Raw genomic sequence first — 26160 nt, 5'->3', positions numbered from 1 at the left:
GTACCACATTTTATAATTACTCTAGTTTTAGAATATGTTTTTATATATATATATATATTTTTTGGCAAGACTTTACTAATTAAATTCCTTTTTAAATGAGTTCTTGGCAATTTATACTCATTTACTCTTCCAGATAAAATTTGGGATCAATGTGTCAAAGTTCCAAAACAAAATCTCTTTGGAACTTTGGTTGGAGTAGCATGAACCCTCTAGAGCATCAATCCCCAACCTTTTTGGCACCAGGGACCGGTTTCGTGGAAGACAGTTTTTCTGCAGCCTGGGGTGTGGAGTGGGGTTGGTTTTGGGAGAAAACTGTTCCACCTCGGATAATCTGCATCAGATTCTCGTAAGGAGCGCCCGGCCTAGATCCTGCACATGCTCAGTTCACAATGGACTTTGCGCTTCGATGGGAATCTAGTGCTGCTTTGATCTGACAGGAGGCGGAGCTCGGGCGGAAATGCTTGCTTACCGGCCGCTCACCTGCTGCTGTGCAGCCAGGTTCCTGACAGGCCACAGCCGGCACAGGTCCATGGCCCCGGGGTTGGGAACCGCTGCTCTAGAGCACTTTGAGAAGGTGAACGTCTTTGTAACTGATGCCTTACATCCACAGACAACGGTGTCCATCCCCATCAGCCCTTCTTTCAGTGGCCTCCATTCATCTTTATGCTTTTCTTTATACAATTATTTCACTTTTTTTTTTTTTTTTTGGAGACAAGGTCTCGCTCTGTCACCCAGGCTGGAATGCAGTGGCATGATCAGGGCTCACTGCAACCTCCACCTCCTGGGATCAAACGATCCTCCCATCTCAGCCTCCTGAGTAGCTGGAACTACAGCTGTGTGCCTTCATGCCCAGCTAATTTTATTTATTTATTTTGTAGAGATAAGGTTTTGCCGTGTTGCCCAGGCTGGTCTTGAACTCCTGGGCTCTAGTGATCCTCCAAAAGCGCTGGGATTACAGGCGTGAGACACCATGCCCAGCCATCTTCCCCATTTCTTAAGTTTATTATGGGCATTTTATAACCCTTGTTCCTGATTTGAATGGGATATTTCCTATAACATTGTCTTTTGAAAATATTAATAATTTTATCCGTAGTTCTTATAATTTAATGGATATCACATCATAACCCATGGAATTACAAGAATATCACTCACCTGAATATGGAGGGATTGTAGCATTCTGAGGCATTCCATTTTTTACTCTTGCTTCAAAAACAGACAAAACAGGTTCTCCTCAAGTGTCCCAGTGCACTCTTCTTCATGAACAGAGTGGCCTGGGCTGTGGGGTCGTCATTCGGAGGCTCTTTGGCAGAGTTGCAGAAGGAGCTGAGTGTGGGCTGAATGTGGTCCATGGTGGGACACAGCCTGCAGTTTGTGCTTCTGAATAGCTCCCTGGTCGGGAGCTGGATGTTCAGTGATGCACCTCGTTATCCTAAGGTCAAGAAAGCACAAGTGGAAGAAGGGGAAAGACGTCTTAATTCTGCCTAGCTGAATGAGGGATTCAGAAGTGGGAACCAGGCCTTTGCTTATAATCTCAGAAGGAAAAAAGGATGATTCCAGGAATCAAATAATTCTAAGAACCAGTTATATAAAAAGCATTTTGCAAACTACAAAGTGATATTCACATGCATTCGGAAGTACTACCTCCATGTGTGTTAGCTGCATTTGAAAGTCTTTTAGAAAGAAAGCAATGCAATTGCTGGATAAAACCTCATCCCTCTACCCCGGAATTGTTGTCACAGCTTTAAGGAAGTTTTATGTGAAAGCAGAGGAAAGTAACAGTAACTCTTTAATCCAGACATGTGTCTAAACCGTGGATAACTCACAGAAGGCCTTAGAGACTCTGAGAATTGGTGAATATCCTATATATCCTTAGCATCTACAGGCTAAATACCCCTCCATTCCCTGAGTGAGGGCATGCGAGCTGTTAACAATGTCCCATCCCTGGTACCTCACTCTTTGCATTTCCCTGTCTTTCCTCAATCATCTTGTATCACAGGAGTTATAAAAGTAGTTAGGCAGTTCTATTTTTTGACAGCAGATTAAAAACCAAAGTTAAAGGTAAATGCTTAACCCATTGGGTTCTAATAAGCTAGTAAAGCCTGGGCAATATAGTAAGACCCCTATTTCTAAAAAAAAATTTTTTTAATTAGCTGAGTGTGGTGGCACATGTGCCTGTAGTCCCAGGAGGCAGAGGCAGGAGAATCCCTTGAGCACAGGATTTTGAGGCTCCCCAAGAGAAAGCTGAGGCTCCAACAGGGTAATCTGTGGTAAGAGTTAAACCTCAGTCCTGGTACCTTTGCGTTTTTGTCCTATATTTCTTGTGCAATATTCTGCACTTTGCTTAGGTTTTTTTTTTTTTTTCCTAATTTAAATACTTCAACTGCTTTTCTGATCTGTTAGCCTTTCTGTGTACTGTTACCTGATTGCTTTTGGAAAAGAGCTTCCAGTGGGCTAAATATGTTTAATCTGCTGTGGCTTCTGAAGTCCCTCATCTTTAGGGAGAAGTGGCTCCTCTGTCTACCCAATTGGTCAAGCCTCTTTCTTTTCTTAATGTTTTTTTTTTTTCTTCATAAAAAGCTAGGCATTTAAAATTTTTTCTGTTCATCTTTCTAAATAAAGTACTTCAAGTTATTTTGAAAGCTATGGTCATATCCTATCAATATGCAAACAGATGAGTTGATGTTTTAAAAATGACATGCTAGTTTGAGATCTTGGTCTTCTAGTACCTATTGATTCTAGTGCCTATTAACTGGCTAATGACTGCTTGTATTTGTTGAATCTAAATATTATGTTCATTGATTGGTGGTTCCCTGGCAGCACTCCCCGTGGGCCTGTGGGTTGGAGAACATGGGAAGAGATACCTGGTTGGGGAAAGGTGGGAGGTAAGAGTGGGAAGGACTTTGGTGGTTTTGGTGCCAGCTTAGCCACAGCAGAATAAAGTACTCAGTAGATTTCTAAGGTTTCTGACTCCACACCCTGGTTTCCTGATAGCATCTATGGACTCACCTGGGCCCAAGGCTGTCCTGAAGGAAAGGACACAAGCCTAGCTGGCCTCACCACTTGATGATTGTAGAGCCCTAGGGTCTTGAGGGAGCATAGGGCAGATAGTTACACAGGCCTTGGGCAAGACCCAGTGTTGTGCTGGCTTCAGGTCAGACCTGCAGTCCCAGTGGTGGTGGCCATAGGGGTGCTTGTGTCACCCTTCTCCTAGCTCCACACATCTCAGCACAGAGAGGAGGACTGTTTGGGAAAAAGTAAGGGAAAAGAACAAGAGTCTCTGCCTGATAATCCAGAGAGTTCTTTTGGATCTTACACAAGACCACCAAGTCTTGTCCACAAGAACTACAGTGTTACTGGGCTTGGGATACCCCATAATGCAGATATGGCTGTGGTGTCCAAAACTTAGATCATAACAACCAATTCCCTTTGGATACCTGGAAAACCTTCCAAAGAAGGGATGGGTACAAACAACTCCAGATTGTGAAGCCTACAATAAATTCTTAACTCTTCAATGTCTACATACCCGTGAATATCCACAAGCATCAAAACCGTCTGGGAAAACATGGCCTTACCAAATGAAATAAATTGACCAGGGGTCAGTCCCAGAGAGACAGAGATATGGGACCTTTCAGAAAGAGAGCTCAAAATAGCTGTTTTGAGGAAACTCAAATTCAAGGTAACACAGAGGAGGAACTCAGAATCTTATCAGATAAATTTAACAAAGAAATTGAAATAAGTTAAGAGTATCAGGCAGAAATTCTCGAGCTGCTGAATGCAATTGACATACTGAAGAATGCGTCAGAGTCTCTTAGTAGCAGAACTGATCAAGCAGAAGAAAGCATTAGTGAGCTTGAAAGACAGGCTATTTGAAAATACACAGTCAGAGGAGACAAAAGAAAAAAGAATTAAAAAGTATGAAGCCCACCTACAAGATCTAGAAAATAGCTTCAGAAGGGCAAATCCAAGAGTTATTGGCCTTAAAGGAGGTACAGAGAGAGAGAGAGAGAGAGAGAGAGAGAGAGATAGTGATAGTAGTGGAAAGTTTATTCAAAGGGATAATAAGAGAACTTCCCAAACAAAAGATATCAAAATTGAAGTATGAGAAGGTTATAGAACACCAACCAGATTTAACTAAAAGGAAATTACCTCAAGGTGTGTAATAACAAAACTCCCCAAAGGTCAAGGATAAAGAAAGGATCCTAAAAGCAGCAACAGAAAATAAATAACACATGATGGAGCTCCAACATGTCTGGCAGCAGACTTTTCAGTGGAAACCTTACAGGCCAAGAGAGAATGGCATAAGGTGCTGAAGGATTAAAACAACAACAACAACAACAACAACAACAACAACGCTTACTCTAGAATGGTATGTCTGGCAAAAATATCCTTCAAACATGAAGGAAAAATAAAGACCTTCCCAGACAAACAAAAGCTGAGGGATTTATCAACCCCAGGCCTGTCCTACCAGAATTGCTAAAGGGAGTTATTCAATCTGAGAGAAAAGGATGTTAACAAGCAATGAGAAATCATCTGAAGGTACAAAACTCACTGGTAATAGTACACAGGAAAACACAGAATATTATAACAGTATAATTTTAGTGTGTAAACTATTCATATCTTAAATAGAAAGATGAAAGGATGAATCCATCAAAAATAATAAGTTTTCACGGCATAGAGAGTACAATAAGACAAATAGAAACAACAAAAAGTTAAAAAGTGGGGAGACAAAATTATAGAGTTTTTTTTAGTTTTCTTTTTGCTTTTTATGCAGTCAGTGTTAAGTTGTGATCAGTTTAAAATAATGGGTTATAAGATGTTATTTGCAAGCCTCATGGTAACCTCAAATCTAAAAACATACAGCAGGTACACAGAAATTAAAAGGAAGAAATTAAAATGTGCCACCTGAGAAAATCACCTTAAAGGAAGATAGGAAAGAAGGACAGAAGGAAAAGAAGACCCCAAAACAACCAGAAAACAAATAACAAAATGGCAGGAGTAAGGCCTCATTTATCAGTAATAACATTGAATGTAAATAGACTAAACTCTCCAATCAGAAAACATAGAATAGCTGAATGGATAAGAAGCAAGACTGAAGGATGTATTGCCTACAAGCAACACACTTCACCAAATCAAATCAAAATGGCTTAATGCCTTAAATGTAAGACTTCAAACTATGAAACTACTAAAAAAAAACATTGGGAAGACTCCAGGACATTGGTCTAGGCAAAGATTTTTTGGACAAATGGGATCACATCAAGTTAAAAAGTTTCCACACAGCAAAAGAAAAAATCAACAAAATGAAGAGACAGCCCACAAAATGGGAGAAAATATTTGCAAATTTTCCAGCTCACAGGGGTTTAATAACCAGAATATAGTAAGAGCTCAAATAACTCTATAGGAAAAAAATCTAATGATCTGATTTTAAAATGGGCAAAAAATCTCAATAGACATTTCTCAAAAGAAGACATACAAATGGCAAACAGGTGTATGAAAAGGTGCTCAACACCACTGACAATCGGAGACATGCCAATAAAAACTACAATGAGGTATCATCTCACCCAAGTAAAAATGGCTTTTATCCAAAAGACAGGCAATAATGAATGCCGGCAAGGATGTGAAGAAAAGGGGAAAAGGGAACTCTCATACACTGTTGGTGGAAATATAAATCAGTACAGCCATTGTGAAGAACAGAAGGGAGGTTCCTCAAAAAACTAAAAATAGAGCTAGCTACCTTATGATCCAGCAATTCCATTAGTAGGTGTAAACCTAAAAGAAAGGAAATAAGCATATGGAAGAGATATCTGTATTCCCATGTTTATACTAGCACTTTTCACAATAGCAAATATTTGGAATCAACCTAAGTGTCCATCAACTGATGACTGAAATCATCTGTTGATACACAACAGAGTACTAATCAACCATAAAAAGGAATGAAACCCTGTCATTTGTCATCTGCAAGAACATGAATGGAACTGGAGGTCATTATGTTAAGTGAAATACGCCAGGCACAGAAAGATAAATTTCATATTTTCTTACTTATTTGTGGGAGCTAAAAATTAAAACAATTGAACTCATGGAGATAGGGAATAGAATAATGGTTACCAGAGGCTGGAAGGGGGATTGAGAAGACAGGGGTTATGGTTAATGGGCACAAAGAAATAGTTAGAAATAATAGTTAGAAAGAATGAATAAGACCTAGCATTTGCATGCTCATGGCAGCACATGTACTAAAATTGGAACGACACAGAGGAAGATTAGCATGGCTCCTGCACAAGGATGGCATGCAAATTCATGAAGTGTATTTTAAATTTTATTGAAAAAAATATCTCGTATTTCTTAGCATCACAGAGTGACTATAATCAATAATAATTTGTGCATTTATAAAAGAGTATTATTGGATTGTTTGAAACACAAAGGATAAATCCTTGAGGGTGTGGATACCCCATTTTTGATCATGTGATTATTACATATTGCATGCCTGTATCAGAATATCCATATACACCTAGTTATATACACACCAAAATTAAAAATTAAAATGAATTTTATATTATTTGAAGATTTTTCTTAAATCCTTCCTGATTTTTTCCAGAATAAAAACCAAATATTATAAAGTTAGTTTTAATTTTGACATTAAATGTCCAAGCAAATTAGAAATAAAAAATAGTGAGGAGGAATTAGAAACGGCAGTTATTTGCAAAGGCAATTGTAAACATGTCATTTGATGCTACTGTTATTCGACACTACACATGGTAAAAACACAGTGAGTGACATCATAGAAAACCAACTCAAGCATTACTTTTTCCTGACAATTTTCCTCCTCCTTCCAATATTCCATAGAAATTAGACTGTCTAGAGAAAGTAAAACAAGAACACAGCACATCACGGAAATAGAACATCAAGAAAAACAAGTTTTATGTGAAAAGTTTGCCTTATTTAATTTAAATATCAGGCTGGGTTTAAAAAATTACTATTTTTTTGAGACAAGGTGTTGCTTGTCATCCTGGCTGGAGTTCAGTGGCATGATCATGGCTCACTGCAGCCTCAATCTCTTGGGTTCAAGCAATCCTCATGCTTCTCGAGTAGTTAGGATTACAGGTTGCACACCACCATGCCCAGCCAGTTTTAAAAATATTTTGTAGAGGTCAGGTGCAGTGGCTCATGCCTGTAATCCCAGCACTTTGGGAGGCTGAGACAGGCAGATCACCTGAGGTCAGGAGTTCGAGACCAGCCTGGCCAACATGGCAAAACTCTGTCTCTACTAAAAATACAACAACAAAAAAATTAGCTGGGTGTGGTAGTGGACACCTGTAATCCCAGCTACTAGGGAGGCTGAGACAGGAGAATCGCTTGAACCTGGAAGGCAGAAGTTGCAGTAAGCTGGGACTGTGCCACTGCACTCCAACCTGGGTGACATAGCAAGACTCTGTCATTATATATATTTCGTAGAGAAGGTATCTTGCTATATTTCCTAGGCTGGTCTTCAACTCCTGGGCTCATAGCAGTCCTCAGGCCTTGGCCGCCAAAATCCTGGGATTACAGGCTGGAGCCACCATACACGGACTGAATTTTTAAAATTCTTAGTAGGGAGACCTTTTAATTGGAAGTTGACTATAGGAACGAAAAGGAAAGTGGGTGACTGAACAACCCTATTAGGAGAGAAAAATAGATGAATCAACGTGAAGAATGTCTGGGATGGGAGCCTCACATGCCCAGAGCTGCCCTTTTGTGTCTCTTGGGAGGGGCAGTGTTCTGGATGAAGGCTGTCAACAGGAGGCTGGACTACTCTGAATATCGAGGGAGTGACCTTGAGAAATACCAATTCTACAGTATGGAGTCAGTTAGGTCAAAGGTTTTGTACCTCCAATAACCAAGTTATCTTACGTTTCTGTCTGCCTTTGGAAACCAGAAGGTCAGTCAAATATTTGGTTAGAAAACCAGAAACAGGAAAGCATCTTATTACGCATAAAATCTGTATCCAAGCACTATGTATCATTCCACACCATCCATTAGAACCAGCGGAGAGGAAGGCCCTGAAAGCTTTCTGTCTATTGAGGGTTGATAAAATGGAAGAGTTTAGTACCCATTCTTGCCACTTCAAAATGAATAAAATGTGTCATCGACATTTTCTTTCTTTTTTTTTAATCTTTTTTTTTTAATCTTTTTTTTTTTTTCTTCTTCTTTTTTTTTTTGAGACAGAGTCTTGCTCTGTCACCCAGGCTGGAATGCAGTGGCATGATCTCGACTCACTGCAACCTCTGTCTCCCAGGTTCAAGCGATTCTTCTGGCTCAGCCTCCCAAGTAGCAGGGATTATAGGCATGTGCCACCACGCCTGGCTAATTTTTGTATTTTTAATAGAGACGGGGTCTTGCCATGTTGGCCAGGCTGGTCTTGAACTCCTGGCCTCAGGTGATCCACCTGCATCGGCCTCCAAAAATGCTGGGATTATAGGCACAAGCCACAGCGCCCAGCCTGATATTTTATTTATAGGGTGCACTCTTTATTGTTTAAATGTCTATTTTTAGATGTTGATAGACCTTTGTAGGTAGTTTCACCCCTGTCTTTGGTTCTCTTGCACTGTTTGCCGCATAGCATTCTAAATTTTGACGCAAATGGGTTTTCAAGGACCTTGCTCCTCCTGCCTGTGGGAAGTGGTTACAGGTTAGCAGGGGTTGAAACTCCCCTACTGTTTTTCCCAGCTTAGCAGGCTGGGTGGTCACCAGCCCCAACACTTGTGAGAGCCCATAGAGACAGTCCTGGCTCAGCACTGAGGACATCTAGCAGGCAGGGCTGGCTGAGTGTTGTGTGGAGCAAGCTTAAGAGGGGATGTTCTAAAACCAGAGAAGAAACATTTTTCTCTGACAGTTCAGCAGATAATATCCCTTCATGGATTTATGATAAACACAGTCCTCTCATTGACCAAGGTTGAAAAACTCAGAAAGTTTGCTCGGCAGAGATCTGGGAGTCAGGAACGTACTATGTGCTGAGGAAGCCATTTCAGCTCCTCTTTCAAGCAAAAAAATAAAAATAAATTAAAAAAAGAAGAAAGAAGTCAATACTGATCTAGTTTATATAGCTATTATAAAAAATTATATTAATGAAAATAGAAATCCAGTTGTAAGTAAAGACAGCTACCAAATTCCTAAGCAATCTATTCATTTTTGGTTTTTTTTTTTTTTAGACTTGAACACTTCTACTTGCTTTGCCTCACAATGCAATTGTCAATATAGGGCCACTTTAGTTATACTTAGTACCTGACTCTGCAAAGACCACAGAGCTTACTTCCTTTAGAACGATTTTGTTTGATTAGTTTACACTCTTAACTGACATTTCTCAGTTGAGTAGGAGGCAAAAAAGGAGCTTCATTTAACCATATTAGCCACATCATGGACGGGGAAATGTATGGAGTATGTTTAAGTGATTTGCCTTGTTGAGTAAAGATATATCTAAGCTTTGATTTTACTTTGTCCTGTAAGAACTCTGTGAGCAAGATTTTTTTTCTTTTTTGAGATGGAGTCTCACTGTGTTGCCCAGGCTGGAGTGCAGTGGCGTGATCTCAGCTCACTGCAACCTCCACCTCCCGGGTTCAAGCGATTCTCCTGCCTCAGCCTCCCGAGTAGCTGAGATTACAGCCGCAAACTGCCATGCCTGGCTAATTTTTTGTACTTTTAGTAGAGCCGGGATTTCTCCATGTTGGCCAGGCTGGTCTCAAACTCTTGACCTCAAGTGATTTGCCCGCCTTGGTCTCCCAAAGTGTTGGGATTACAGGCGTGAGCCACTGTGCCCAGCCGAGCAAAATATTTTTGACTATAGTAGTTTGAATGTTCTTTTACGTTTCATAATATAGGCTAAAGCTCTATTTTCTGCCAAATGCGAAATTGTAGAACAGAATAAACCCATGTGCTTTATATTATACGAATTATATGTGATGAATGTTCATGTTTAGAAAAATCACAGTCAAGCTCAGCAGTTATAGATATGCATAACACAGCTCCTTTCCTGAGCAGAGCAGGTTTCATCATAATTGCCTTTATATGTTTTGTTTTCATACCTGTAGTAAACTTAGGAAACTTAAAAATTATTCAGTAGAAATTTAGAGTGTGGAGCCCTGGTTTGAGTCCTGGCTCTTGTCATCTTAGATCAGTTCCCTCCATTTTTACATCTGTAAAATGGAAATATTCATAATAATGAAACACCTCAATAAGAATCGAATGAAATAAATGGAAGTGCTTTATAAAAGATAAACAGTTCAATAACTGTACAATTCAATAACTGCAAGGAGGTATTTTATAAGCATAGATTTGTTTTAAAACTAGGTGTTCTCAACCCAAATGCCCATCAGTGATAGACTGGATAAAGAAAATGTGGTACATATACACCATGGAATACTATGCAGCTATAAAAAAGGATGAGTTCATGTCCTTTGCAGGGACATGGATGAAGCTGGAAACCATCATTCTCAGCAAACTAACATAGGAACAGAAAACCAAACACCACATGTTCTCACTCATAAGTGGGAGCTGAACAGTGAGAACACATGGACACAGGGAGGGGAACATCACACACCAGGGCCTGTTGGGAGGTTGGGGGGCTAGGGGAGGGGTAGCGTTAGGAGAGATACCTAAGGTAGATGACAGGTTAATGGGTGCAGCAAACCACCATAGCACGTGTATACCTATGTAACAAACCTGCACGTTCTGCAGATGTATCCCAGAACTTAGAAGTATAGTTAAAACAAACAAAAAAAACTGGGGGTATACCGTGTGAATCACTGGAGGTATCAGAGAATTCTCAGATGGTCCGACACATGTCCAAAATTCAAGTACTATTAAAAACACATAATTTTAAAAATAAAAGATACTTATGAAAGTCTGACTGCTAGATTCAAAGGGACATAAATAAACCTTATTTACCTTATGTATTTATGTCCCTTTGAATCTTGAGACAGGGTTTCACTCTCATCACCCAGGCTGGAGTGCAGTAGCATGATCTCGGCTCACTGCAACCTCCATCTCCTGGGCTCAAGCAATTCTCCTGCCTCAGCCTCTGAGTAGCTAGGACTACAGGAGCACGCCATCGCACCCAGCTAATTTTTGTATTTTTTTTAGACATGACGTTTTGTCATGTTGTCCAGGCTGGTCTCAAACTCCTAGCCTCGAGTGATCTGCCCGCCTCAGCCTCCCAAAATGCTGGGATTACAGGCCTGAGCTACTGCACCCAGCCTAGTTTTTTTAAATCCCAGAAAAATTTTCAAGATTTTTTTTTTTTTTTTTGCTTTTGTGTTAATATTTTGGGAATAGTGGGAGAGTGGGTAGCACACTTTAGTTACTGCAGGACTTGTTTTTTTGTGTGACCAGAGAGAGCCCACGGCAGACAGCCGGGTTCTCATTGGAAAGCCATCAAAACAAGTGCAGACAGCACTGCTTACGGCCCGTGACACTCCTTCCTCTGCTTGAATCAGGACCACACATGGCTTCAGATGATACAGGTTCTTTCCTGACATCTCAAGGGTAGTCATTTGAATGCATCCGTGTCTCTCCCACCACCTCCCAAAATGCCGGCCTAAGTTAATTGGTAAATAAATGCTCAGGCTGCTTAGCAGAGGCCTGTCTCTGGGGCATGAGGTCTAATATAGTTTAAATGTAAGTCCATCGTGGCCTCCAAGTAGCTAGGAAAACAGGTGGGGGACTTCAAAGAGATCTGAGAGCAAGCCTGGCCAGGTCTCTTCTACTTTTCCAGCCCTGGCTTATGTGTGGGACAGTGGTGAAAAGCAGCCCTTGAGGTAGAACCAAGTGGGTTTTTTATTATTATTCATATTCGGCACAGATTTACTGATGCAAAAAACACGCTCTCCTGATGTGGCCACTGAATCATCTCTTGCTTCTTTCAAAATCCCTAAAATCTTGCATTCTGTGGTATTTGGCAGATTACATCTCTTACTGTAGCAGCCTGTGCTTGCCAGCTGAAGTGTCTGAGAGTAGTCTGGAGTCATTTTCACACTCTTTGATGCTGGTCCACCTTTTACTACATACCAAGGATAGTACATATATCCACCAAGTGGTGCCAAATCTTGTTCTTTATTCTTCTTAAATTTTACCATCAAAATTGCACTTTAATAATAAAAACATAAAGCCATGAGCTATGCAAGTAATGAATAAAGATTATTCTGAGTAGGCTTAGGTGCCGCAAGAATGCCCTTGTTTTTCTCTTTCATGGCTTGACCCGTTGTGATGTGAATGTTCTCTTTGAGACAATCTTTGTGTTAAATCTTTACACTAATAAATGTGTTAGAACTTCCTCAGGGATATTCTTAGCAAGGCGGAGTTGGTGGATGTGTTTTTTTTTGCAAAGAAGCTTCCTTTGTCTGCTTGGCAGTTCCCTGTGAGGTTTCTGACCTGTACATGAGACATACAAGTGGACAGAGCAGAATGAGGGAGACATGTATGCCAGTCTCATAAGTAAATCATTCTTGTAGTCAATGTGGAAGAGTTGGTAAATTTCTGTCAGATTTCCTTCTGTTTTTGACTCTGCCAGGCTGAACCCAAAGACCCGACATTGTGACTGGAAAGGGCTACAAAAGAAAGCCCTTGCTGAGTGATCTCTGTATAATTGTCTTTCAGAGACTTCATAAGCTGTGGAGAATATTTGGATGAAGTTGGCAGTTTTATTGATACCATCTGATTCTACTTTGGTCCTATAGCAGTTTCTGCCACTTTGTCCCCAGTGGGGGAAATATGCTGTTACCATAATGGAAAAGGTGGACATTTGGTAGCATTTTTCTGTTTATGTCAGGAGTCATCTAAAATGGTCATATTTTTGTTTTTTTAAGAAAAACTTACAGGTACAAAGTAGGTGTATGTATTTATGGGGTACATGCAATATTTTGATACAGTCCTACAATGCGTAATAATGACATCAGGATAAATGGGGTATCCATCACCTTAAGCCTTTATCATTTCTTTGTGTTATAAACATTCCAATTATACTTTTAGTTATTTTTACTTATTTATTTATTTTGAGACAGGGTCTCATTTGGTTGCCCAGGCTGGAGTGCAGTGATGCAATCATGGTTCACTGCGGCCGCAACCTCCTGGGCTCAGGTGACCCTCCTACTTCAGCTTCCTGAGTAGCTGGAACTACAGGCATGTGCCACCATGCCAGGCTAATTTTTAAATTTTTTGTACAGATGGAGTGTCACTGTGTTGCCTAGGCTGATGTCAAGCGATCCTTCCACTTTGGTATCCCAAAGCATTTACGGGTGTGAGTCATTGTGCCCCACTGACAAGAGGTTTTTCATATTTCTTTTATATCCACTGCCACAAAACTGAGTGCAGTTGGTCTTTTCAGTCAGGAAGTCACTTACCTTTCATGTGCTTCCCTATTACCTGGGCATATTTCCAGGGGGTTTCAGAGGAAGAAGTAGCTCTTTCCTATGAGAATATATGCTGGTTCTGAAATGTTTACTTAGATGCATAGTGGAAGCTCAAAAAGTATTTACTGAACTCACTCTTGTGGTTTAGCTTTCAATTATAAGCATAGGAATAAAGAGAGAAAAAAGCAAGAAAAACTAGAGGCTGCACACAAGGCAGGAAGAGCATGGATCTAGAAAGAAGTGGGAAGTCCGTTTGCTCAGAGGAAGGATACCCACTCACCAATGGGAAATAGGTCCAGTGTTGTGTGGTAGGGTTGTGGGTGGTAGTAGAAATTTCACAGTGGGTGTGGAAGGTTGGTGAGTAGATGGACTATATTCAAAAGTAGATACCTTGCTCTCACCTATAATCCCAGCACTTTGGGAGGTCGAGATGGGAGGATCGCTTGAGCCCAGAAGTTTGAGATTAGCCTGGCCAACATGGCAAAACCCCATCTCTACAAAAAATACAAAAATTACCCCGGTGCGGTGGTGTACCTGTAATCCCAGCTACTCCAGAGGGGGCTGTGGCGGAGGATACTTGAGCCTGGGAGTTCAAGGCTGCAGCAAGCCAAGATTGCACCACTGCGCTCCAGCCTGGGTAACAGAGCGAGGCCCTGTCTCCAAAAAAGAAAGAAAGTAGATAGTGATGAAGCTGGGTAGTTAAAACAGAAATTTGAAAAGCAAGATGTGGAATTGCGATATAGGATTTCAGAGTTTAAAAGAAATGTGACATTTCTTAGTGGATTGTCCTTCGGTTGTGTTTGCTAAGCAGCTGTCAGCTAGTGAGATGACTGTGTATGGCCAATCCAGATAAATAAGATGATGAAGTCTTTATGAAAAGGAAAGAAAAATTTGGAATGCATACCTCTGTCCAGCTCAATTCCTCACTCCTTTTTAAGATGGAGAGCTATTAGGTTTGTCTACACAATAGGAAACACCTGATTGAATAACAGCATGGAGTCAATCTTGACAGTGAAATTGGCTGCATCCAGTAGAATCCCAGGGCTGGTCGTGGTGGCTCGTGCCTGTAATCCCAACACTTTGAGAGACCGAGGTGGGAGGATCACTTGAGCTTTGGTCTCAGGACTTTGAGACCAGCCTGGGCAGCATAGTGAGACCTCGTCTCTAAAAAATTAAACAAACAAAAAAAAAGAACACCAGCAAAATCAATTCCTGGACTCTCTTGTGTTCAGTAGTAGCATAAAGGCCTGACCTAAGTGATGGGGAAAGTTGATTTATGTGGCTGTAGCATCAGACGGATCAATGACAATCCTGCTTGTGGATTTATAGCACAGGGGACACTACGTCTAGAAACACCTGTCTGTGGACTGCTGCTGCTGTCAGGTTAGTAATCTGTGTATTTTAATGTGAATGGACGTGACCTCCCTAGTGTCGACCACATAATGGAAATCCTGGATCAGTATGCTTACTTCTTCCCATCTAATTGCAAGTTGTAATTTGTAAATAATGGGTTTACTTTTTAATTTTGAGAAGGTAAATGTGTTGCTGTACAAAAGTCCAGGATTCTTTCCCATTAAATCGGCAGCGTTCTTGGACATGGTAAATCGTATCACACACTTGTCTCACAAAAGAAGTAGCAGCAGTTAGAAGACTTTGAATTCTCCCTTACCCGTGACTTTGAGCAACCTCTCAGACAACAGAGTTCCTCTTCTGCAAAATGGAAATAATGTCTACAGTATATATTTCTACACACAGAGTTGTTTTAGGACACAAAATGGCAAAGGAAGGAAAGGCTAAGTTACTGCAAAATCGTAGGATACTTTTGCTTTTTAATTTGATTTATACGCACGCCAATTTTTATCTAGAACCTAGATTTCAGGCTAAAGAAGAGAGCCCTTGGGCTTCATTCCACTTGAATTAGTTTCACTTTATCCTTGCTTTAAAATTAGTCTTTATTTCCTTTCATCTCTTTTGAATATCCCCCTTGCCCTGCAATAATAAAAGAGAGCTGCATGCAGTGAAATCAAACCGTGAAATTATAGAATTGTAGAGCCAGAACTAGCTACATATAAACAGAAAAGAAAATCTGATTGAAATATTAATAATTTTCATCAAGGTGAAAATGACTGGCAGGTGTTACTTTAACAGAGTTATTTATCCTTTTTAAAGGTGTGCTACGGAGCTGTTAACCTAATGAAATTTAGATAGTGGAAGGAATATAAGTTGTTGAATATTTGGGATTCATTTGTTTCCATCTCAGTATTTTCGGAGTGGCAGAGCGATGTGTCTGCATACTTTTGTAATAAGAAACAATTTGGGGCTGGTGTTGATAATCAAGTTGATTGCAATCTCTGGGAGGGGCGAGTGTATCTCTTCTTTTTCTTGCCATTTGCATATATTGTTCCACCTCTCCCATCTCATCTGAAATATGGGGCAGTTTCTTGGTTCTTAGTTGTTTCTTTTCTGACATGTTGCCGACGTCTGATTTCTCGTATCAGTGCTCTTCCCTTAGTTCAAAGATACGTCTCCCCAGTTGTAGATGGGGGTTTGAAAAGGAAGGTGCTTGTGATTTAAAAGGCCTGCCACGTAGTGCTTCCATAATACAGTGAGTACACCTGTGGACTGAGCAAGGCCGCTGTCACATCTTTCAAGGTTTGCCTCATCGGTCCTACATCAGGTCAGCAAACTTCTGTAAAAGGCCAAATAGTAAATATTTTAGGCTTTGTAGACCATACAGTCTCTGTCAACAGCTACTCACCTCTGCCATTGTAGCATGAAATCACGTGGCTGTCTTCTAATGAAACTTGATTTACAGAAACAATCAGGCGGGCGTGGTGGCTCACGCCTGTGATCTCAGCACTGTGGGAGGATGACACAGGAGGATTGCTTGAGCCCAGGAGTTCGAGACTAGCGTGGGCAACATAGGGAGACTCCATTTCCACAGATTTTTAAAAAGTTAGCTGGGCATGATGGTGCATGCCTGGGGTCCCAGCTACCTGTGGGGACTGAGGCAGGAGGATCGTCTGAGGTTAGGAGGTCAAGGCTGCAGTGAGCCACGATTGTATGTCACCTAGGCTCCAGCCTAGGTGACGGAGCAAGAGTCGGTCTCAAAAAACCAGCACAAATCAATAAAAATAAAAAATAATCATTGAGCCAGATTTGGCTTACAGGCTGTAGTTTGCTGAATCCTGTTCTACATGATTTTCATAAAGATGGGACAGGTGCACTTACAATATTAAATGGAATGGAGGGTGCTATTGCAAATACCCTCAAGTTGAATCAAGGATAGGTTTTTAAAGCAGTTTGCTTAGGAATTTGCCTACGAAAGACTATTATTATAATTTTCAGTACCTCCCTGTACTGTGTACCTATAGATTGAATTAGGCAAAAACCTGACAATAGACCTTGGGAATATTTGGGGATATTTACTTTCTTCAAGTAATTGAGTTCTACCTACTTCATCTGCTACTTTTTACCTTGCATTGCCAATTTAAGTTAACATTACTGACCTAATGTCAACTGTGTTCCACTCTTAAGGCCGGAAACTGGATTAGAGGTGAGCAAGGAAGGATGAGGAGAGGGAAGTTTACCTTAAATGATCCTTGTAGTCAACATTAGGTACCTTGAGAATCCCTTGCTGCTTGATTTTAAGATCTTCAATTACAGCACTTTGATTCTTAACCTTAAAAAAAATTCTCCTTCAGCCATTTCAAGCCATGTGGAATATCTATTACTGCTTAGGAATTTGCTGTGGTTTTTCATTGACCGTGGCCCCAGACTCTGGAATATGTATTAATTTATCTGGGCAGAGAATACAGAAATCCACATGCAGAATAAAGTGAACTTTATGCTGAAGCAGAATATTGAAGCTGGGAATGATTAATTCTTAAAAAACAAACCACCAGCCTTAATAAATATTGAATTCTAAGAAGGTATTTTGCAGTTTGCTTCTTAAAGTACTGAGATAATCTGACTGAGTTCCCATTTAAAAGTGAGAAGTTTTTTCCCTCCATGAACAATATTTGTTTACAGTCATTGGTAAATTATTAATCTGCATTCCAGTGTTTCATGTTTGAAATACCAGTCCGCCCTGTCCATGGGGATTTGATCTCACGCTGTAATCAGCAAAGGGTTCTGGGAAGTGAGAATGGCTGTGGTTTGCTCTTTTAAAGACCTTAAGAGAGAATCAAAAAGTGGTGGTTATGCAGGAAGTTGGCCTGTCCAGTGTTTGACGGCTGGCAGTTTTCCTATGGAGTCATATGAGACCATGAACTTGGAAGGCACACTAGATTGTGGGAACGTTTGGGTGGGCTTCCCACCGCCCTGTGATTTTCAGAGGTCCTAGAATGTTCTTGAAAGTATTCCTGCAGCTCTTTTGAGTGGATGTCAAATTTCTTTTGGTTTGGGGCTACCCCAAATGTTTACATTCTGAGTCCTTGGTCCATTTTCCTCCCAACAATGCACATTTAGGATTGCTATTGGGTATCTAATGAACTGGATTGATCATAAGATTCTCAGGACCTCTGGTCCCAGCTCGACACCACTTTCTAGCTATGGCACGTTAGGTAAGTCCTTTAACCTCTCTGATTCTCACACTGAATGTAGGTTAGAACAGTATCTACGTCAAATTGTTGCTTGAGGATTAAGAGGAATAATTCATGGGACTTGGCATGAGTCTCTCCACTAGATTGTAAGTTCTATGGAGGAGCTGTCTTCCCAGTGCCTCCAGCAGTGTCTGGCATATAGTGAGGAGCTCAACACATATTTGTTAAATTAACAGTAAGTACTCAGTCAATGTTAATTATTACTGTTGTCATGATTAATATTTTCATACTTATTATTACTTACACTACCCATTTTGAGTCCTTCTCCTTACTTTCTGTTGACAACAGTCATCTTTGTGAAGCAGCTCTGATGGTGTCATTGATAGGATGCTGGGTTCAAATTCTAACCCTGTCCTGATTACCTATGGGCAAAGTTACTTAACCTCTCTGAACTAGTTTCCTCATCTGTAAATTGCGATGATAATACCTTCCCACAGAGTCTAAGAGGGTAACACACCCCTGCCCTTAGTTTTCTCAAACGTATGGATAGAAATAGCCCTGGGACCTACTCCCTTATCAATGTCTTAGATTTTTCACATGCCCTAAGTGCTTAACTCTACAGACCTTGCATGCTCCACACCAGAGTCTTCTGCAGATTGCCCAATATGTGGAGGCTGGTGATGTCCCCTCCCCACAGAACAGCCATGTGTAGCAGGTTGAACAAAACATCTGTATTCTGATGAGGGTCATCTCTGCACAGCTAGAGTTGTGTATGTCCTTAAAGTTTCCATAACTTGTCATCATAAAATACTAAGTATAGTCATACTCATTTATGTCTCATGAAATGAAAAGATACCAACGACACAACTGGGGTTTCATAGAGGTTGTAAAAATGAACTTTCTGGCCCCTCTCATGCTTGGTATTGGGAGAGGGGCCACAAAATTCATTATCTGGTCAATTTTCCACCCCAACGAAGGTGTGTTCCTTTTCAGAGCTTTCAGTAGTCTTGACGGTTTGAGCCTGACAATGGATCAAGTTCTCTTTCCTCCTACAGAATCTCTCTTCCAGTCTACACTCTGGGAGGTAGATGGGACTAAGCAGGCCACTTCCCCAGTGCGAGAAAATGCACTGCTCCACTCCCACATTCTACCTTTGGTTTGAGCAAAGACCACATTTTGCAAGCCCTTTTGCTGCCCAGTTAATCTTCCAGGGTGAACTTTCTCTCACCCTCTGCTGACACCTCTGCCACCCAGCCCCATCGCCTTTGAGAGGGGGAACCCCCCATGGAGCTTTGTGTTTTCCTCCGCGTTCTCCTTTCAGCAGGGTAAGCCCCCATACTCCTGCCCAGGCTGCTGGGCCCACCATCTCCTCTTCTAACACAGCTTCCGAAGTGCTGGGGATGGAGAGGGTGTCAATGTGGCAAACATTCCTTTGCCCACTGATGAGAAGTCTCAGCCTTGCCCAAGACATGTCTGGAAATGGTAGTCCACCCTGGCCTTTCCTTAACTTCACTCCTTCTCTCAGCCTCTGCACATAAAAGTTGTCAGTACATCTTGTTATTTCTGCTTATAAGAATACATAGAATCTTACAGCTTTACCCCACTGTATAGCTGCCCTCCTAATTCAGGGAGCTGGAGAGGTGATTCTCGCTCAGGATGCTGTAGGATATTCCTGACTGGTCTCTCTGCCATCACACTAGACCCTCCTGCACTGTCCACTTAACAATGACGTTTAAAAAGTAAATAAATGGCTGAGCATGGTGACTCATACCTGCAATCCTAATACTTTGAAGGCAGAGGAAGGAGAATTGCTTAAGGCCAGGAGTTTGAGACAAGCCTGGGAAACATAGGGAGACCCCATGTCTATAAAATAAATAAATAAATAAAAATAGCCAGATGTGGTGGTGCGTGCTTGTGGTCCCAGCTACTCAGGAGGCTGAAGTGAGAGGATTGCTTGAGCCTGGGAGGTCGAGGCTGGCACTGCACTCCAGCCTGAGCAATAGAATGAGACCCCATCTCGAAAAATGAAAAATGTTACAAAGTGGCTGTTAAAAAGCAGGTATATGGAGATCTAAGCAGGCATCAAAGCTAGCAGTGCCCAGCGGTGGACCACGGCTGCACTGGTGGGCCCATGGGAATAGACACAAAGTCTTGGGTCCACACAAGGCGGAGGATTACACGGGACACTCCTGCATGGAGGTGTGCCCTCGGTGGAAGAGTCAAGTGGGAAAATGCCTTCCCCATAAAGGGAGATGGTGTCATTACCTCTTCAGTTCTTTTTCCCTACTGCGACCCCACCCGAAAAGCCCCACCTAGGTTCCAGTTCCTAGGGTGCAGGTGCCTGATTGCCTGAAGCCTGGTGCTCAGGATTGTCCTACATTCTCCCCGCTGTTCCCTGAGTGGTTCCCTGACTTGCTGTTTTATAAAACCTTTTTACATACAGTAGAGTGGGGGGCAGGTTTTGGCCACTCAGCCCATAAGAGGTAGACTCTGAACAGGTTGCTTTCGAGTTTTTTTTCCAGTGTCCTTTTTACCCTATTGACAAAGGGAAGAATTTATGTAGGAATACATCATCTTTAATTAAAGCATAGCTATAAATTATACAAGTAGCAATACATATTTTAACACAAAAGCAAGGTTCATAGACAAAAACGGAATGGTAAAATCATGAAAATGTAAATCTGTTGGTTAGGAGACATTTAGGCTCAAAATAATAATTTATGATATGACATTGAAAAACATCTTGTGATTTTAAATTGAAAAATGGGTTCAGGCTGACCACCCAAATAATTCTTTTTTTTTTTTTTTTTTTTTTTTTTGAGAGGGAGTCTTGCTCTGTCACCAGGCTGGAGTTCAGTGGTGCAGTCTCGGCTCACTGCAGCCTCCCCCTCTCGGGTTCAAGCGATTCTCCTGCCTCAGCCTCCTGAGTAACTGGGATTACAGGCATGCGCCACCATGCCTGGCTAAGTTTTTTGTATTTTAGTACAGATGGGGTTTCACCATGTTGGCCAGGATGGTCTCGATCTCCTGAGGTCATCATCTGCCTGCCTCAGCCTCCCAAAGTGCTGGGATTACGGGCATGAGCCACCGCACGTGTCCCACCCAATTCTATGCACTTTTCCAGAGAAGGGTGAACTATTTGTGTCTTCAGGGAAATACGTAACTGTTTTGGGTTTTTTTTTTTTCTATTTTCTTTTTCCTTTAAGCATCTGATAATACAAATGTACTCAAATAGAAGAGGAACCGAACCTTTGAGTTTGATGAGAGTTTTGGTGTTTAAAGAATTCAGGATCATGAAGAATATGGGGTGACTTCCCTCTTCCTATTCCCATTACTTTAAATGTTGTAGTTGTTGCTTTTTGTGCTTTGGGAAGATTCTTGATGCCTCCATATGCTGATTCAATGGACAGCCCTGGTTATAGGCCATGGGGGTCAGAGCTGGAAGGGGCTATGGGAGTCAATCCATGTCCCGCATTTGACAGGTCAGACACTGGAGAACAGATATTTAGAGTTCAAGGACTTGCGTGGACTGACACCGGGCACTACAGATGCCGTGGAAATAGATACCTGCTCCTATACTCACCAAGCCCAGCCTGGGCCAGTGGATGGAGGAAATAATGGTTTAATCTTAACTAATTTAATTTTTAAAAGTTGAAATGCTAAATTAATTTTTTAAAATAATGTTATTCCTTTATGGAAAAAAGCTAACAAAATGATTGGATATGTATACATTTTAGTGTTTGTTTAAAAGATGTGTTATTGGATTGCACTATCAAACTTCATAAAACCTGGAGTTGAAATATATAAATAATCTCAACCTGTGGTGCAGATAGGTGCTAGTCAGCTGATGTCACAGCCTACTGACTGGGACTCACTGTGCAGGAATTTAAGGCCTTCAGGCAAGCTGTGATCACTTCCACAAAATCCCTGGTTATGTCATTTGGAGATCTTTTATCCCCTAACTAAAAAGGAAAATTGGCCAGTCACGGTGGCTCACACCTGTAATCCCAGCACTTTGGGTGGCCGAGGTGGTGGATCACAAGTTCAAGAGATCGAGACCATCCTGGCCAACATGGTGAAACCCTGTCTCTACTAAAAATACAATTAGCTGGGTGTGGTGACGGGTGCCGGTAGTCCCAGCTACTCAGAAGGGCTGAGGCAAGAGAATCACTTGAACCCAGGAGGTGGAGGTTGCAGTGAGCCAAGATCGTGCCACTGCACTCTAGCCTGGCGATAGAACGAGATTCTGTCTCAAAATAAAAAAAAAGGAAAATAGAATTTATTTAAATCGTTAAACCCTACTGAAGGGAAGATAGTTCTTCAGTCAAAAGGGTTTTTTTGTTTTGTTTTGTTTTGTTTTCTAAAAAGCCTTAGAATGCTAAAAGTAAAAACAAATCCAACTATTACTTGAAGTTTTGTAAATGGGAAATGTACTTGTAGTTGAGACTATCTGTATTTTTCTTTATGTCTTAATTACTCCCTGATAGAAGCAAGGCCTTTAGGAGTCTTTTAATGTCTGTAGGACATAAGGCTCAATTTTACTCAAGTCCCCTTCAGTCTGAAGGAAGCAGGTGCAGCACTTGAGCATTCATCCAACCAATTCTTCTCAGGCCCTGCTGTATGCTGCCCTCTGTGTGAGGGGCTTGGGATGGGAATAGATGGAGCGAGACACAGCTCTTTCTCCTACTTGGGCTTCGGGGAGAAGAATGTCACCTTGAACTTAAGGAGCTGTATCTGGCAGTATCTCTGAGGTGTGCTTCTTCTCTACCTTTTCCTCCCCTGGAACCAACCCACATACTCTGGCATCCCCAGTTGCTCCCCAGAACCTGCCCAACTCCAAAGACAGCCTGATTTTTTTTTCTTTTAAAACCCAGACCCAGAAGCAGATCATTTATGGATGGTTTAGCACAAGGCTCTCCACAGTCATGTGTTGCTCATAGGCCTGGGGGTGGCCCCCTTTCCTATATTGTCACTGATTTTCTTTTGAATATTCTCTTTTTCTTTTTAATTTAAAAACATATTCTGTCGGCCCGGCGTGGTAGCTCACGCCTGTAACCCCAGCACTTTGGGACCCCTCTCTGGCTGTACTCTTTGTTCCAAGCCTGCTGTTTTCCCTTGACTTCCAGGTCCCCCTCCCCTCCAGTGTGCTGGGGCCCTGCAGCACACAGCAACATCAGTACAGTCATCAGACAAATGCACACAGAGTTTCTCTGTATCACCCGTAATTTTTTTTTTTTTTTTTTGACACGGAGTCTCACTCTGTCACCCAGGCTGGAGTGCAGTGGCGTGATCTCGGCTCACTGAAAGCTCCACCTCCAGGTTCGCGCCATTCTCCTGCCTCAGCCTCCCAAGTAGCTGGGACTAAAGGTGCCCGCCACCTCGCCTGGCTTTTTTTTTTTTTTTTGTATTTTTAGTGGAGACAGATTTCACCATATTAACCAGGATGGTCTCAATCTCCTGACCTCATGATCCACCCGCTTCGGCCTCCCAGAGTGCTAGGATTACAGGCATGAGCCACCGCGCTCGGCCCATATCACCCTTAATTTTAATTCTGAATGTTAATTCCCTTCTTGAAATTGTTTATGTTTCATGTTCAGAAATTACCATATTTCATCAAAACCTTTGGTTTGGTTTGGTTTTAGAAACATGTTTCTTTTCTGTCAATCTTATTTCCATTTTTGGTTGCCATTGATTTTTCAAAAAGCATCTTTTTTTTTTTTTTGAGAGGGAGTCTTGCTCTGTTACCCAGCCAGGCTGGAGTGCAGTGGCGATCTCGGCACACTGCAAGCTCTGCCTCCTGGGTTCACACCATTCTCCTACCTCAGCCTCCTGAGTAGCTGGGACTATAGGTGCCCGCCACCACGCCAGGCTAATTTTTTTTTGTATTTTTAGTAGAGACGGAGTTTCACCTTGTTAGCCAGGATGGTCTCGATCTCCTGACCTCGTGATCTGCCTGCCTCAGCCTCTCAAAGTGCTGGGATTATAGGCATGAGCCACTGCACCCGGCCAGAAAGCACCATTTTTATATACCTTTAAAAAAGAAAAATATTGCTAACTAAATTAAGACATGTCTTCTATTGTAAGACATATTCTGGTTTAAGATATGTTAAATGGAAGACAAACAAACTCAAAACCCATGTACCTTTTTCTTTTTCCCAATGTGCTTTTTAGAATCAATACAGTCTGGGTCAGGACTCTATTAGATTTCACTTTCCCTCTGACAGAGCCACTTATGCTTTTAAAATAGCCAGGTAAGCAGGACAGTTTCCTTTCAGCCCATCGCTGGCTCTCGTGGCTTCCTTCTTACACATGCTAGGTAAGCACTTTGAACTTGAAAAACACTTGACTAAACACTCGTATGATCTGGATTGTTTAACCACAAAAAGTTTGGTCTTTTATAGTGAAAAATGCTGTGGGTTTCTTTTTTACCTTTAATTTCACTTTTCAAAATTAAAATATAGCTTTTAAGGTCAAAATTTTCAGAGCAATTTGTAAGTATAGATACAGTTTCATGGTGACAGTTTCTTATGTTGTAAAGGTGACACAAAACACATCATCTTTTATTTTAGATTCAAGGGGTGCATGTGAGGATTTGTTACTTGGGTATATTGTGTGATGCTAAGGTTTGGGGTATGATTGATCGTGTCATCCAGGTACTGAGCGTAATACCCAATAGTTAGTTTTTCTTTTTTTTCTTTTTTTCTTTTTTTAATTTTTGAGACAGTCTCACTCTGTTGCCCAGGCTGGAGTGCAGTGCTGTGAACTTGGCTCACTGCAACCTCCACCTCCTAGGTCCAAACGATTATCCTGCCTCAGCCTCCTAAGTAGCTGGGATTACAGGTGCCCGCCACCACACCCAGCTAATTTTTTTGTATTTTTGTAAAGACAGGGTTTTGCCATGTTGGCCAGGCTGGTCTGCAATTCCTGACCTCAGGTGATCCGCCTGCCTAGGCCTCCCCAAAGTGCTGGGATTATAGGCACCTGCCACCGCACCCTGCCAGTTTTTCTTTTCTTTTTTTGAGCCATGGTCTCACTCTGTCACCCAGGCTGGAGTGTGGTGGTGTGATCTCAGCTCACCATAACCTCAACCTCCCGGGTTCAAGTGATTCTCCCAGCTCAGGCTCCCACATAGCCTCCTGGCAAATTTTTGTATTTTTTGTAGAGATGGGGTATAATTAGTTTTTCAATTCTTACCTACCCCACTCCCTCCTGCCTCTAGTAGTCCCCATGTTTATTGGTACCATCTTTATGTCCATGAGTACCCAGTGTTTAGCTCCCACTTATAAGTGAGAATATAGGGTATTTGAATTTTTGTTCATACATTACTTTGCTTATGATAAAGGCCCCCAGTTTCATCCATGTTGCTTCAAAGGACATGATTTTGCTCTTCTTTATGGCTGCATAGTACTCCATGGTGTATATGTACCACATTTCCTTTATCCGGTTCACTGTTGATGGGCACCTAGGCTGATTCCATGTCTTTGCTATTGTAGATAGTGCTGTGGTAAACATGCAAGTACATGTGTTGTTTTGGTAGAACAATTTACTTTCTTTTGGATATATACCCAGTAATGGGATTGCTGAGTTGAATGGTAGTTCTAGTTTAGGTTCTTTGAGAAATCTCCCAGCTGCTTTCCACAGTGGCTGAACTAACTTACATTCCCACTTAAAGTGTGTAATTGTTCTCTTTTCTCCTCTGCCTTACCACCATCTGTTGTTTTTTGACTTTCTAATAACCATTCTGACTGGTGTGAGATTGTATCTCATTGTGGTTTTTATTTGCATTTCTGTCATAATTAGTGATGTTGAGCATTTTTTCATTTTTTTTTAACAGTTTGCATGTCTTAGTTTGAGAAGTATCTGTTCATGATTTTGCCCACTTTTTAATGGGATTATTTGTGTTTTGTTTGTTCAGTTATTAAAGTTCCTTAAAGATTCTGGATATTAGACTTCTGTCAGATGCCTAGTTTGTGAATATTTTCTCCTATTCTGTAGGGTGTCTTTTTACTCTGTTAATAGTTTCTTTTGCTGTACAGAAGCTTTTTAGTTTAATCAGGTTCCACTTGTCAATTTTTGTTTTTGTTGCAATTGCTTTTGAGGACTTAATCATAGCTTCTTTCCCAAGATTGATATCCAGAGTGGTGTTTCCGAGGTTGTCTTCTATTATTATTATAGTTTGAGGTCTTACATTTAAATCTTTAATCCATCTTGAGTTAATTTTTGTATATGGTGAAAGGTAGGGTCGA

General features: G+C 41.3%; 1 protein-coding gene and 1 non-coding gene across 2 annotated transcripts in view; both read left to right on the top strand.

Annotated features, from left to right (window-relative positions):
* MYO1E (myosin IE) overlaps positions 1-26160 on the top strand; it is a 240056-nt gene that overhangs the window by 24744 nt on the left and 189152 nt on the right. The window lies entirely within an intron of this gene.
* Positions 6207-6311, top strand: LOC123574751 (U6 spliceosomal RNA). The gene has a single exon (XR_006699953.1). It is a non-coding gene; the product is annotated as a U6 spliceosomal RNA (small nuclear RNA).

The sequence above is a fragment of the Macaca fascicularis genome, chromosome 7 (genome assembly GCF_037993035.2).
Source record: "Macaca fascicularis isolate 582-1 chromosome 7, T2T-MFA8v1.1".
Lineage (NCBI taxonomy): Eukaryota > Metazoa > Chordata > Mammalia > Primates > Cercopithecidae > Macaca > Macaca fascicularis.
The sequence above is the reverse complement of the archived record's forward strand: the minus strand, read 5'-3'. Positions and strand labels throughout refer to the sequence as shown.